General features: G+C 48.6%; 1 protein-coding gene across 5 annotated transcripts in view; it reads right to left on the bottom strand.

Moving 5' to 3' along the window:
- farp1 (FERM, RhoGEF (ARHGEF) and pleckstrin domain protein 1 (chondrocyte-derived)) overlaps window positions 1–12,960 on the bottom strand; it is a 236,747-nt gene extending 223,787 nt beyond the window's left edge. For 2 of the 5 annotated variants that reach the window (XM_059970479.1, XM_059970482.1), the window contains exon 1: window positions 10,974–11,244. The gene's annotated coding sequence lies outside the window, so the exon portion shown is untranslated. Of the gene's footprint in view, window positions 1–9,896; window positions 10,095–10,973; window positions 11,245–12,386 lie in introns of those variants that run through there. The other 3 variants (XM_059970481.1, XM_059970478.1, XM_059970480.1) reach the window with 3 other exon arrangements.
- Window positions 12,961–13,269: the final 309 nt, after the last annotated feature.

Here is a 13,269-nt window from a genome sequence, read left to right as displayed (position 1 = left end):
TTCATATTCTGTTTCAGTACTCTCCAACCTGATGAACATCGATTTCTCCGACTTCCAGTAACCACTTCCCTCTGCTCACCCCTCCCCCCACCATCTTTCCATTTACCCTCATTCTGGTAGTCCTCTCACCCCTCTTCTCCTCCTCTGCTCTCATGGCCTACAAATCTGGTTCCTCACCTCCTTCCCTGCATTCGACGGTGCACTGTGCTCTCATACCAGGTTCATTCTTCAGCCCCTTGCATCTTCCACCTATCACCTCCCAGCTTCTCACATCAGACCACCTCCCCCCACCTGTCTTTCCCCTCACAATCTCACCTACCACCTCCCAGCTTCTCACATCAGACCACCTCCCCCCACCTGCCTTTCCCCTCACAATCTCACCTATCACCTCCCAGCTTCTCACATCAGACCATCTCTCCCCACCCACCTTTTCCCTCACAATCTCACCTATCACCTCCCAGCTTCTCACATCAGACCATCTCTCCCCACCCACCTTTTCCCTCACAATCTCACCTATCACCTGCCAGCTTGTACCCCTCCCCACAATTCTTACTCGAGCTTCTGCCCCTCTCATTCCCAGTCCTTGTGAAAAACGTTGGCCTGAAACATCAACTGTTTAATCCCCCTCCAAAGATGCTGCCTGACTTCCTGAATTCCTCCAGTATTTTGTTTGTGTTGCTCAAGCTTTCCTGCATCTCATGTCTCTAAGATGCTGGAAGAACTCAGCGGGACAGGTGGCAGATAGTGGACAATCACTGTTTCAGCTTGAGAATCCCTCAGGCTTGGTTACCCCTTCCATGGTGAAGTCGTGATCTAGCCAGCTCACTGTGACCTCACTCACTCAAAGGAATCATTTTCCACAGACATACCGCAACCCTTTGCAAAAGGAGAGTTGGCAAAATAATCGCCATGAAGAACCTTCACTGTGCACTCTTCTCATTACTACCCCTGGGGAGGAGGTCCAGGAGCCAGGAGACCCACACTCAACCCTAACCCACACTCAACATTTTAGGAACAGCTTCTTCCCCTCTGTCATCAGATTTCTAAGTGGTCCATGAATCAATGAACAATAGCTTGTTATTCTTCTTTTGCGCCATTTACTTATTTTTGAGTTTTAATGGTATTTTTTGTTTTGCTCTGTTACGCGGCCAACAACAACAAATTTCACAACTCATGTCTGAGATAGTAAATCTGCTTTTGATAACATGTTGCTTTATCACCTTGGTACCAGTGTGTATTTTCAGTCCCCGGAGCTGATGTGTTATATGATTGGAAGCACATGATTGTTCCAAAGGTTGTATCCTCAGCCCCTTACCCTATCCTCTGTGAACTCACATTTAGGGTTCTGCTGTAACCCCAGTTACAAATTTGTACGTGACACCACTGCAGCGGGCCAGATCTCTAACAATTTCACGAAAGGAATCAGAATCAGGTTTATTATCACTGACATACATCATGAATTCCGAGACAGACAGCCTGGTACAATGTTGTCAAGGCAACAGCTTTTCCTTTAATGTTAGCAAAACAAAAGCTGGTCGTTAACTTCAGGAAGTGGGGTAGAGTACACACCCCTGTCTGTATCAATTAAACTGAGAGGTGGAAATGATTGCAAGGTTCAAGTTCCTAGGTATGAATATTACCAACCACTTGTCCTGGACCAGCCACATAGACATCATGAGCAAGAAAGTGAGCCAATGTTTCTACTTCCTCAGGAAATTCACCAAGTCCCCACTGAGCCTCACCTTTGATGCATTGATGCATTTGGTAGAACATACCAAAGCTTAAGATGAGTCCTGATGAAGGGCCTTAGCCCAAAACATCGACTGTTTATTCTTTTCCACAGATGCTGCCTGAGCTGCTGAGTTATTCCAGTGCTCTGTGTGTATGGCTCAAGATTTCCAACATCTGCCGCCCCTAGTGTCTTGGAGAGACCCCTGTGGGTAGTGGGCAAATGGATGCAGGTGAGGGAGCAAGATGAGCCTGGGCAACAGGGGTGGAGGGACCTGGATGAACTGGTGGAAGTGGGAATTGTCATTCACGTATGTGAGTGAGTGACAGAGTGGATTAAAATGTGGGGTTAATGTCAGAATAAAGGACAGGGCAGGTGGACAAGAAGATGCAAAGCCATGACGAGATTGAGAGATTAGGAGTTCAACTTTATCGTATAAGAGGTCCATTCAAGGTTCTTATCCCAGAGGACAGAAGCTGTTCTTGAGCCTGGTGATATGTGAGCAACATACACACAATGCACAGAGGAACAGACAGTTGACCTGACAAGGTAAAACCCTTCATCGAAATTGAAGGGGAAGGGGGAGGGGAAGGGGAAGGGGAAACTGTGACCGCTTGTACCCCTCCATAGACGCTGTATGACCTGCTGAGTAAATCCAGCATTTTTTCTATTTCCCATCGTTCCTAACGCCTTGCCAGCCTGCCTCTATCTGCCCATCACCTCTCTCCGACCTGGTCCCAACCATCACGTACAAGTCCCTGCCTCACTCCTACCTCATCTCGTCTCCTCTTTCCACTCTCAGACATAATGTAGAGTTTCATCCCAAAATACTGACCATCTCTCTGCCTCCACAGATGCCATCTGACCCGCTGAGTTGCTCTAGCACCTTGTTTTGATACAAGGCTGCACCTTGATGTGACACCTCGTCAGAATGACATTCCTATGGCATGCCCTGGGGTGGTTGACCAGAACAATTATGGCAGTAGAGACTTGTTTCTGCTTGCTTGTCAACACAAAGAAGACAATTTAGGCACAGAGCTAACTCAAAATCTAACAAAAAAATCTGTATAAAGTAAGGAGGTTTCCAACTAACTTTGATCTTTCACCTCCTGACATTAAGTTGGAAAGAGTGCAGGAAAGGTTTGGATGTTACCAGGACTTGAAAGGCTGAGTTACAGGGAGAGGTTGGACAGGCTAAGACTTTATTCCTTGCAGCGTAGGAGAATAAGGACTGGGGAGTGAACCAACATCTCAGAAGATCTATCCTGGGCCCAATAAATTGATGCAGTCACAAAGGGAGGACTACTACCACCTTCCCTCTCACCTGGCGGCATTCTACTTTCTACGCAGGCAAACCGGCTCACAAAATTGGCGTACGCGTCGGCAGAGAGGCCGGCCCCAAAACGGCAGTGGGCCTTCTTCACCAGCAAGGGGAGAAAGTCCGCACGCGGGAAGAGACTGTTGTAATGCACCTCTGACGTCATTTCCACCCGGAGAGGGCGGGAACGGAGCTGAGTAAAAGCCAGTGCCGTGAAGCTTGAATAAACTAGTCTGGAGTGAAACTTACAGACTGCGTGTCATTATTTCTAACTCTGTGTGTAGCACATCGCTACAACCTTTTAGTTTGCACTCCTCCGCCTCCCACTCCCCCACCTTCTTATTTTTGGTTTCTTCTCCGTTCCTTTCCAGTTCTGATGAAGGGTCTCAGCTCAAAACGTCAACCATTTATTCCTTTTCATAGATGCTGCTTTGTCAAAGAAGACATACCAGCAGGTCTACTTGATCAGGAGTCTGAGGAATGGGGTCTGTCACTGAAAAAATCTGCTAGTTTCTACAGATGTACAGTGGACAGCGCGCTGACTGGCTGCGTCGCCACCTGTGATGGAGGCTCCAACGTGCACGATGGAAAGGGCTGCGGATGGTCGTATATTCAGCAAGCTCCATCCCAGGAACAACTCTCCCCACCCTCAAGGATATCTTCAAGAGGCAGTGCCTCAAGAAGACAACTTCAATCACTGACGACCCTCACCATTAAGAATATACCCTCTTCTCATTACTACCATCAGGGAAGAGGTACAGGGGCCTGAAGATGCACATCTACGAACAGCTCCTTCCCCTCCACTATCAGATTCCTGAACATCCCATGGAACTATGAACACTGTCTCCCTATTCCTCTTTTGCACTTTTTATTTTATTTTTTATTGTAACTTGTAGAAATTTTTGTCTTGCACTGCTATCACAACAGATTTCACAACATATTTCAGTAATAATACATCTTGTTCTGAGACAGTTAAAATCATGAGGGGTGTAGAGATGTGAATGCACTGTTTCTTTCCTCCAGGGTTGAAAAATCAAGAACTAGAGGCCATAGGTTTTAGGTGAGAGGGGAGAGATTCAATAGAAACCATGGGGCAACTGTTTGACACAAAGTATGGTCAGTATGTGGAATGAGTAGCAGAGGAAGTGGTTAAGGCAGGTATAAGATCAACATCTTTAAAAAAAAGGACAGGAAAGGCTTCAAAGGTTATGGGTCAAACACGAGTACATGGACATCTTGCTCAGCGTGGATGGGATGGGCCAAAGGGCCAGCTTCTACTCTGTGAGACTCTATGTTATAAAGAGTTGCCACCATTAGCGGTGTCAACTTGTCCTCAGCAAGATCCAACCAGAAGAAATGTAATAATGACTAGATAGACTCTTTCCCATGGATACTGCCTGGCCTGCTGAGTTCCTCCAGCATTTTGTGTGTGTTGCTTGGAGTTCCGACATCTGCCAACTTTCTCTTGGTTGAAGATAGATCAGGCCTTTCTCTAGAAGAGCTCATGGGGCAAGTACAGGTGTCGGGCACAGAGAGGAACTCTCCCAATTGTCCGGCCAGACAGTGGCCACATCTAGCTAAGGGAGCAGACTGCCCTCTGTTGAGCATCTCTGGGGGTATGATGCCCACAGCTGCATGACAGAGTAGAATCCACTGCAATGGGAATCCTGTCAGGGAGCTACTGAGAAAACCAGACACTTCAGCAGTGACGAGCATCATGGAGGCATGCTTGTCTAGGTAACACAACAACGTACACAAAACATCCTGTTGGGTATATCCACCACAGGGCACACGAGGACCAGGCTGAACCAATAACGATAACTCATGTACTTTCTAGCAGGATATGCTGGTGATCTCAAAATTTAAAAAAACTGGAAATGTGAGACAGTAGTGGAAAATGCCAGTATGGCAGTTCAGTCCTCATGGGCGGAAAGACAATGGCTAATGTTTCAAACTGAACACCCTTCGTCAGAACCGTTCTGAGGAAGGATCTTTGTCCCGAGTTGTTGACGGTCTCTCTCCAGAGCCTGATCTACTTAGAATTTCTACCATCTTCTACTTTTCTATCAACTCAGGTTTGTGATAACATTGCAGTAATTACAAGGTGGTGGAGACACCATTTTAACAACCTGACCATTCAGCCCCTCTGGGCCAGGCATACCAGCTTCCTACCATCACTCTCACCTCTCCCAACCATCTCCCTCTCTCCCTCCTGCAAATCCATCCCTGCCCACTTTTTCCCTGGGAGGAGTGCCGCAACCTCTTGGGAACAAAGGACTTTTAGTTAATTCAACACGGAAAGAGACCCTTCAATACACTGAGTCCATACCCACCAATAAACACACTTATCCTACTTTTCGTACATTCTACGGTCACAGTTATACAACTTGGACCGTCCAAGTGCCAGTCAGACACCATAGATGATTCTTACCAACTCCCTCCAGATTCTACCACCCAACTATGTACCAGGGGTAACTTACAGCAGCCAATTAACCCACCTGGAGATGGAGAAGAAAGCTGGAGCACAGTGTTTTTTTTTATTATTACAAAATCCTTTATTACAAATTTCGGTGCTATACAATATATACAAAACAGTGGCAAACACAATTACTGCACTACAAATAGACAATAGACATTACACCAGAATGTTGCCATCCCTATCTACGATGGCATTTACACCCCGCGGAGCCCAACGGTCTCGAAACTCCTCCAAGGCCGCTGTGGACTGCGCGTGTTCCTTTTCAATAGTTACCCGGGCACGAACATACCCCCTAAACATTGCCAGGCAGTCTGCCCAGGGAGATCCTCCCGCCACCCGTTTCCAAGACCCACGGATGGCGGATTTCGCCAGCCCTAGAAGCAAGTTGACTAGGACATCCTCATCCCTCCATGCCCCCTTCCTTACTGGATGACCATATATAAACAGGGTGGGACTAAAATGCAGCCAGAAGGCGAGAAGCAGCCCACGCAAATATGCAAAAAGAGGCTGCAGCCTCACACACTCCATGTACATGTGGTACACGGTCTCCTCCAGCCCGCAGAAGTGGCATGTGGGTGGGAAGTCCATGGGTGTGGGTACGGGACACGGGAGTTCTCACTGGCACATGCAAACTCCACACAGAAACTTTCAGCAACCATGATACCACAAGGCAATGGCCTGGGTTTGAACAGTCTCCTCCAGAAGGCAGGGCCTCTGTTAATGCAACACACACTCACTCCCTCCTGTCCCTACCACCAGACTCAGCCACTCGGCCTCACTGGCTGCTTTTCAACAGATCCATTTCACGGATGATGCCTCTCATCAGGGCTTGGAGCGGAACGTTCTCGCCCAACACTGAGAAATAACAAGATTCAAACGGAGACATGGAATCAAACAAACAATAAAGTCACTACAAATGTATTAGTCTATCTACAAGTGCAACAGGCCAGCAGATGGAAGATCACAGTTCCAAAGCTCGGGAGCTCTCCCCAGTCAAAAAGTCCAACATAGTATCCAAGGAGATGCTTCCACCATGATGGCTTGGTACAGAGGCTGCTCAGCCTGTGAGGGTTTTATTCCTGGACATTCTACCTCCTACCGGAGATGGTTCACAGCAAATTTATTATCAAAGTACAAATATGTCACCATATACTACCCTGAGATTCATTTTCTTGTGGGCATTCATAGTATGCAGAAAGAAACAAGATGGCATCAATGAAAAACCACACACGACAAAGAGCCGAAGTGCAAAACATAACCAGCTGTGCAAATACAAAAAAAATTAATCAATATTGACAACATGAGTTGTAGAGTCTCAAAAGTGAGCCCATAATTTGTGAAATCAGTTCAGTGTTGAGTTGAAGTTATCCCCTCTCACTCAAGAGCCTGATGGTTGAGGGGTAATAACTATTACCGAACCTGGAGGGACTGGAGGCTCCTGCACTTCCTTCCTCATTGCAGCAGTGAGAAGAGAATGTGCCCAAGGTGGTAGGGATCTTTGACGATAGATCCTGCTTTCCTGTGAGAGAGCTCCATACAAACATGCCCAATGATGGGGAGGGCTTTATCCATGACTGGGATAGATCCATTAGCTTTTGCTGTTTTTTTCTGTTCAAGGGCATTGGCATTTGCATACCAGGCCATGATGCAATAAACTCCCCTCTGCACATCTATATTAGTTTGTCAAAGTTCCAGTTGACATACCCAATCTTCACAAACTTTTAAGTAGAAGCACTGCTGTGCTTTCTTTATAATGGCACTTACGTGCTGGACCCAGGACAGGTCCCCTGAAATGATAACACTGAGGAGTTTAAAGATGCTGAACCTCTGCACCTCTGATACTCCAACGAGGAATGGCTCATGGACCTCTGGTTTCTTCGTCCTTGTAACCAGTTCTTTAGTTTTGCTGACATTGAATGAGGTTGTTGATATAGCACCACTCAGCCAGATTTTCAGTCTCCCTCCTATATGTTGATTTGTTACCACCTTTCATTCAACCCACAACAGTGGTGTCAAAAGCAATGTTAAATATGGCATTGAAACTGTGGAAAGAGAGTTGAGCAGGCGGCTAAGCACACAGCATTGTGGTTGCAACGGTGCGGATAGAGATTGTGGAGGAGATGTTGCTGCCAATCCGAACTGACTGGGGCCTGCGAGCGTGGAAATGCAGGATCGAGTTGCACAAGGAGGTACTGTGCATGCCCTAGGACTTGGAGCTTTTTGATTAGCTTTGAGTGGATGATAGTATTGAATGCAGAGCTGTAGTTAATAAAGCTGACTGTCCACGGTCTGGTGGTTGCTAAAGGTTTCTGTGTGGAGTTTTACGTTCTCGCAGTGTGACCCTGTGTATCCCTATGCTCCAGTTTCTTTCCCCATCCCAAAGGTAGGTGGGTTGACTGGCTGCTGTGGCATGAAGGTGGAACTGCTGAGAGTTGTGGACACATCACAGAAACCATCCTCTCCTCCCTGGACTCTGTCGATACTTCTCACTGTTTCAGCAAGGCAGCCAGCATAAGTAAAGACACCCCCACACCCCCTCTCATTTGTCAGAAGATACAAAACCCTGAAAGCAAATACCACCCAAGCTCAAGGAGAGTTTCTACCCCACTGACCAGTGCCCTCGCGTAACAAGATAGAGTCTTGACCACGCAGTCTACCTCATCATGGCCTTGCGCATTACTGTCTAACTGCACTGCACTTCCTTTGTAATCTTAGTACTTCAATGCACTGTTGTAATGAATCGATCATCATACAGGTTTTCCACTGTACTTCAGTACATATTACAATAATCATCAATTTACTTTTTAATCAGTGGATCAACCAGTACCCCTACATCACCCGACAAGGTGAATCAGCACAGGCGCTCTGCGGAGCAATCCACGAGGAGACACTGGGGGAGGAGTGATCGATGGGGGTGGGGTGGGTACAAGAGAGGGGAGAGGTGCAACACTCAAACTCAGGACCCAGCCAGTGACCACCTGGTCCACTGCAACACTTCAGACAAGCTCAGACACTGATGAAGGTCGTTCAACCACTGGTCTGCAGAAGACAGAGCTGGGGAGAGTGTGACGACATAGGACAGAATGGCACAGTGCAGGCTCTTTGGCTCATGATGTTGTACCAGTTGTGTAACCAAGATCAATCTACCACTCCCCTCCCGCACAGCCCTCCACTATTCCTTCATCCATGTGCTTATCCAAAAATCTCTTAAATGTCCCTAATGTATCAGCCTCTATCACACACCCTGGCAGTGCGTTCCACACACTCATCAGTCCGTGTAAAAAAACCTACATCTGAAGTCCTCAAATTATACCTTCTTGTATTAGCCATCTCCGCCCTGGGATAAAGGTGCTGGCTCTCCACTCCGTCTGTGCCTCTAATCATCTTATAAGCCACTATCAAGTCACCACTCTTCCTCCTTTGCCCCAAAGAGATTAGTCCGAACTCACTCAACCACAATACATAAGACTTGCCTTCAAGTCTGGGCAGCATCCTGGTGAGTCTCCTCGATACCCTAAACATCTCCCCTCCTTGAAACAAAGTCTTCACCAAAGGAGGAGAGTCTTTAAAAATCCAAGCACTGCACATGTTGGGCACAATAGATCACCCAGGTCCACTGTGAATTAGGGACCGTCAACACTCTGGAAGTGAATTGTTCTTGTTTAAATTTCTCATCGATATGAATCCTTTAGGTTCCTGGATATCAACATCACAGATGACCTACCCTCGCCACAACAGATTGATGCAAACACAAAGAAGGCACACCAGCAGCAGCTCTACTTCATTAGGGAGCTTGAGGAGATTAGGGATGTCAACAAAGACTCTTACAATCTTCGACAGATGTACGGTGCAGAGCATTGTGACTGGTTGTATCGCTGCCTGGAATGAAGCCTCCAATGCACAGGACAGCAAGAGGCAACGTAGGCTTGCAGACCCAACCAGCTCCATCAAGGGCACAACCCTCCCTGCCCTCAAGAAGGCAGCAACCATCACCATCCAGTACATGCCCTCTTCTCATCACTACCATTGCAGCCGAGCTACAGGAGTCTGAAGACCACACTCAATGACTTAAGGAGCTTCTTCCCTTCTGCCATCAGATTTATAAACGATCCAAGAGCTTTATTCCATTTGTAACACTTGCCCAACAGGCTGGTATGTGTCTCGGGGGAAAAGGAGATCCAGTCACTCACCAACCCCACCTCCCGTACACGCAGGTGCTGTGAGAATCAAGTTTATGCCTCGTGCCCGCCCACAGTATCAAACCCACAACCAATACCGTTATGAAATACACTTTAAAGAGTTTACTAAAATTAAAAGAGTATTAGGCAATACAATATATATGCAAGGTAAACAAACAAAAAGGCACCAACTTATCAAAGTTCAGTCAGTTTAGTGCACATCGTTGGAGCTCAAACATCGAACCATTCGACCCCTCGTCGTTTGCCTCCGACCTCCACGTCTTCGCACCTAGGACCACGCCCGGTGGTCTTCCGAGCAGTGCAGCGTACATCCACCTTCCTCGACGTCTTCCTCCCGCTCTCCCGTTCCCACTCGCGAGCGCCAGCTTCAAATCACTGCCGCTCACCCACGTGCTCACACTCCTCACCAAAAGCCCGAGAAAAAAACCCTTCCCCCCCCAAGTTCCCAGCCTCACAAGACAAAATAACATTCCCCATTGGTTAACAAATGAATACAATTACCATATCAACAAGTATAAAGCAAAACAACTGCGAGAGAAACACTTATCAAAGAAGCATTCCTACTCTTAACAAACCAAAAAAACCCATTTTGAGTAACATGCACAGGACATTGTACACATTTTTCTAGCTATTTATTGTAATTAATAGCAATGTTATATCCTTGCACCGTACTGCAGCCACAAAACAAATTTCACTGCATATAACTCAGTAATAAATCCACACAAAATATTGGAGGAACTCAGCAGGCCAGGATGTATCTACCGACAAAGGTACTGTACAGGCAGGGCTTCGGTCCAAAATGTCAACTGTACTTTTTTCCCCCCATAGATGCTGCCTGGCCTGCTGAGTTCCTCCAGCAATTTGTGTGTGTTGTTCAGATTTCCAGCGTCTCTTGTCAGTAATAAACCTAATTCTGATTCTTTACAATAAGTATACACAAGGAAGATGACCAGATCTCCTGGGGACACTGAGAATGAACTCCCAGGCACGTTTTGCCTGCAAGCATTGGGCACACGACTCCTCAGTAACAATTTTAGCTGCATTCCTTCCCAACTCCACTCAAGCAATAAGGGCACATATATCACTTAATACAACAAAATGCTTCTTTAAAAATGCATTACAGTAACAAAGGACTCCAAAAATAAAACCAACACAATTTCTACAGTTAAATGAGACACGTTACTTGAAGTCCGATTAAAGAACCCGACATCTAACAGCTAGGAGTTAAAGGTCATGAAAAGCACTCACCAATTACCCTGCGATGTTAACGTGCAATTCTTCCATAGTAACTAGGCTTAGAAGAGACTGGCTTTTGCAAACACCGCACGGGCGACGTTATCGTCCGTGAACAGTCACCCGCAGTCTTGCGGAACCGGTACGGGGAGCGTTATTCCTCGGCCTCAGTTTCTTGAGTAAGACCGCACTGGGTCACCCATCGGTGAGCTCGCACCCTGGGGTGCGTTAACCCTCAAAACATCGGACGCGCACCCAGGGAACAAATCCCCACTCTGGGAATAAATATTACCTTTACAAAGGCGAAGGTTGTAACTGGTAAAAGCAGGAGAGACTGGGACAGACCCTCACCGCGTGTAGCTTTGGGGCGAATGAACAACCTTACTCCCAGCGAAACTGCATCCGCCAGTCACCAACAGCCACAGGAAGAAATTCTCAAACCAGACAAAGCGGCACTAGGGGTGGGTGCGGGCAAGAGGCTGCAGCTCAGAAGTTTACATGTATACGTGAGTGTGTGTTGTATGTATTTAAACTTGCAAGAGAATTCCCCCAATCCCTGATACACGTTTTGCTTTAAACGGCTAACTGATGACAGCGGGCATAAAGGAACTTTCAACACAAGGCGGGAGCTGATGATAAATACACAGTAAGAGAGAAAGAAAGACAAAGAGAGAGAGAAAGAAATACAGAGAGAGAGAGAGAGAGAAATGCAAACAGACAGAAGGAGATGGGGAAGGATGGGGGTGGAGGGGGAGATGGGGGTGGGGTGGATGGAGGGGAGATGTGGTTGGAGGGGGATGGGAGGGGGAATGAGGGGTGGATGGAGGGGGATTGGGGTGGAGGGGGGATTGGGGTGGAGGGGAGATGGGGGTGGATGGACGGGGGATGGGGGATGGATAGGGAGGATGGGGGGTGGATGGAGGGGGATTGGGGTGGAGGGGAGATGGGGGTGGATGGATGGGGGATGGATAGGGAGGATGGGGGTGGATGGGGATGAAGGGGAGATGGGATGGATGGATGGGAGTGGAGGGGAGAGGGGGAGGGGAGGACTGATGGAAGGTGAGTGGGTGTAGGGTAGGCAAAGGGGAATGGTGGGGTAGGGGACAGAAGGATGGGGAGAGGAGGGAAAGGGTGGATAGTGTGAGGAGAATGGAGGGGAGGGTTTGAGGGAAGGGCAAGGTGTGGGAGGGGCAGGGTATATGGAGGGGGAGGGGGAGGGGTACAGAGAGAGGGATGAGGGGGCTCAGAGGTCGGGAAAGCGGTCTGAAGCCGGAACAATAGGAGTCGGGAGAGGGCAGTGGAATCCGGCCGCAGCCGATCCCACTGCAGGAGGCAGGGAACCATCCCGAGGTGCCTTGCAGGGAGCGGCGGGCACTACCCAAACAAATGAGCCTCCCTCGGCGCGGCGGAACGATCGCCCGAGCTCACCTCGCTGAGAGCAGCCTTCTCCCGGGCTGGGCTGTCTCCTTCGCCCGGGGAGGGGGCCAAGTCGCTGCGGCACCGGCTCGGAAGCTTCAGGGATGCAGGCGGCGGGAGCGCCGGCTCGCCATGTCCCGACAGCTCAGCTCCAGCGGCCGAGGAACAGCGCCATCCCCACCGGCAGCAGAACAGCAGAAGCGCCGCCCACTCCGGGAACTCGCGGCGGGCAACTGACGCTGAGTCGGGGGCAAATAACCATCATATAAGGGCGCAACTAATCCTGGCCAGGGGGCACATAAATCTCTGGAGGGGCAACTAACCCTGGACGCGGAGGCGAATAAATCCATGGAAAAAGAAACTGACCCCTTGGAGAGGGGCCACTCACCCCTGGAAGGGCAAATGACCTCATGGAGGAAGAGGCCAGGGCAACTGGCGCTCGGCCAAGGGACAACGCATGGCCTGAGGAACTGGGGAGGGGTCAATATCAGTGACATTGCACTCAGGGTGAACCAGCCCTTCTCTGAGCTACAGGAGGAAATTTGTGGTGGTTGACGTCTGGGGTCAAGGCCCTTCCTCAGGGCTGCCTCCCTCCAGCAGTTTGATCTTCAGCTGCTGCAGTCTTTCCTGACCTATCTATCCCACCCACCCCCCCCCAAATAAATCCATAATTACATCCACTAGAAGTTCTGAGGAAGGTCTGTTGACTGGTTCTTCTCTCCACAGGTGTTCCTGAGGTCAGAACCCCTTCCCGATCATCAGTAGGCAATATCACTGATAACGTCCCCCGTGGCAGTGTTCAATCTGCCCTTGCCCCTCCCCGTGTGATGACCGCACTGCCTTTCTCCACCGGCTCCATCCCTACCCACCCAATCAGAGCCAGTGGTGCCTCGCT

This window comes from Hypanus sabinus, chromosome 5, assembly GCF_030144855.1.
Source record: "Hypanus sabinus isolate sHypSab1 chromosome 5, sHypSab1.hap1, whole genome shotgun sequence".
Classification (NCBI taxonomy): domain Eukaryota; kingdom Metazoa; phylum Chordata; class Chondrichthyes; order Myliobatiformes; family Dasyatidae; genus Hypanus; species Hypanus sabinus.
This window is presented reverse-complemented; position numbering and strand designations above follow the sequence as displayed.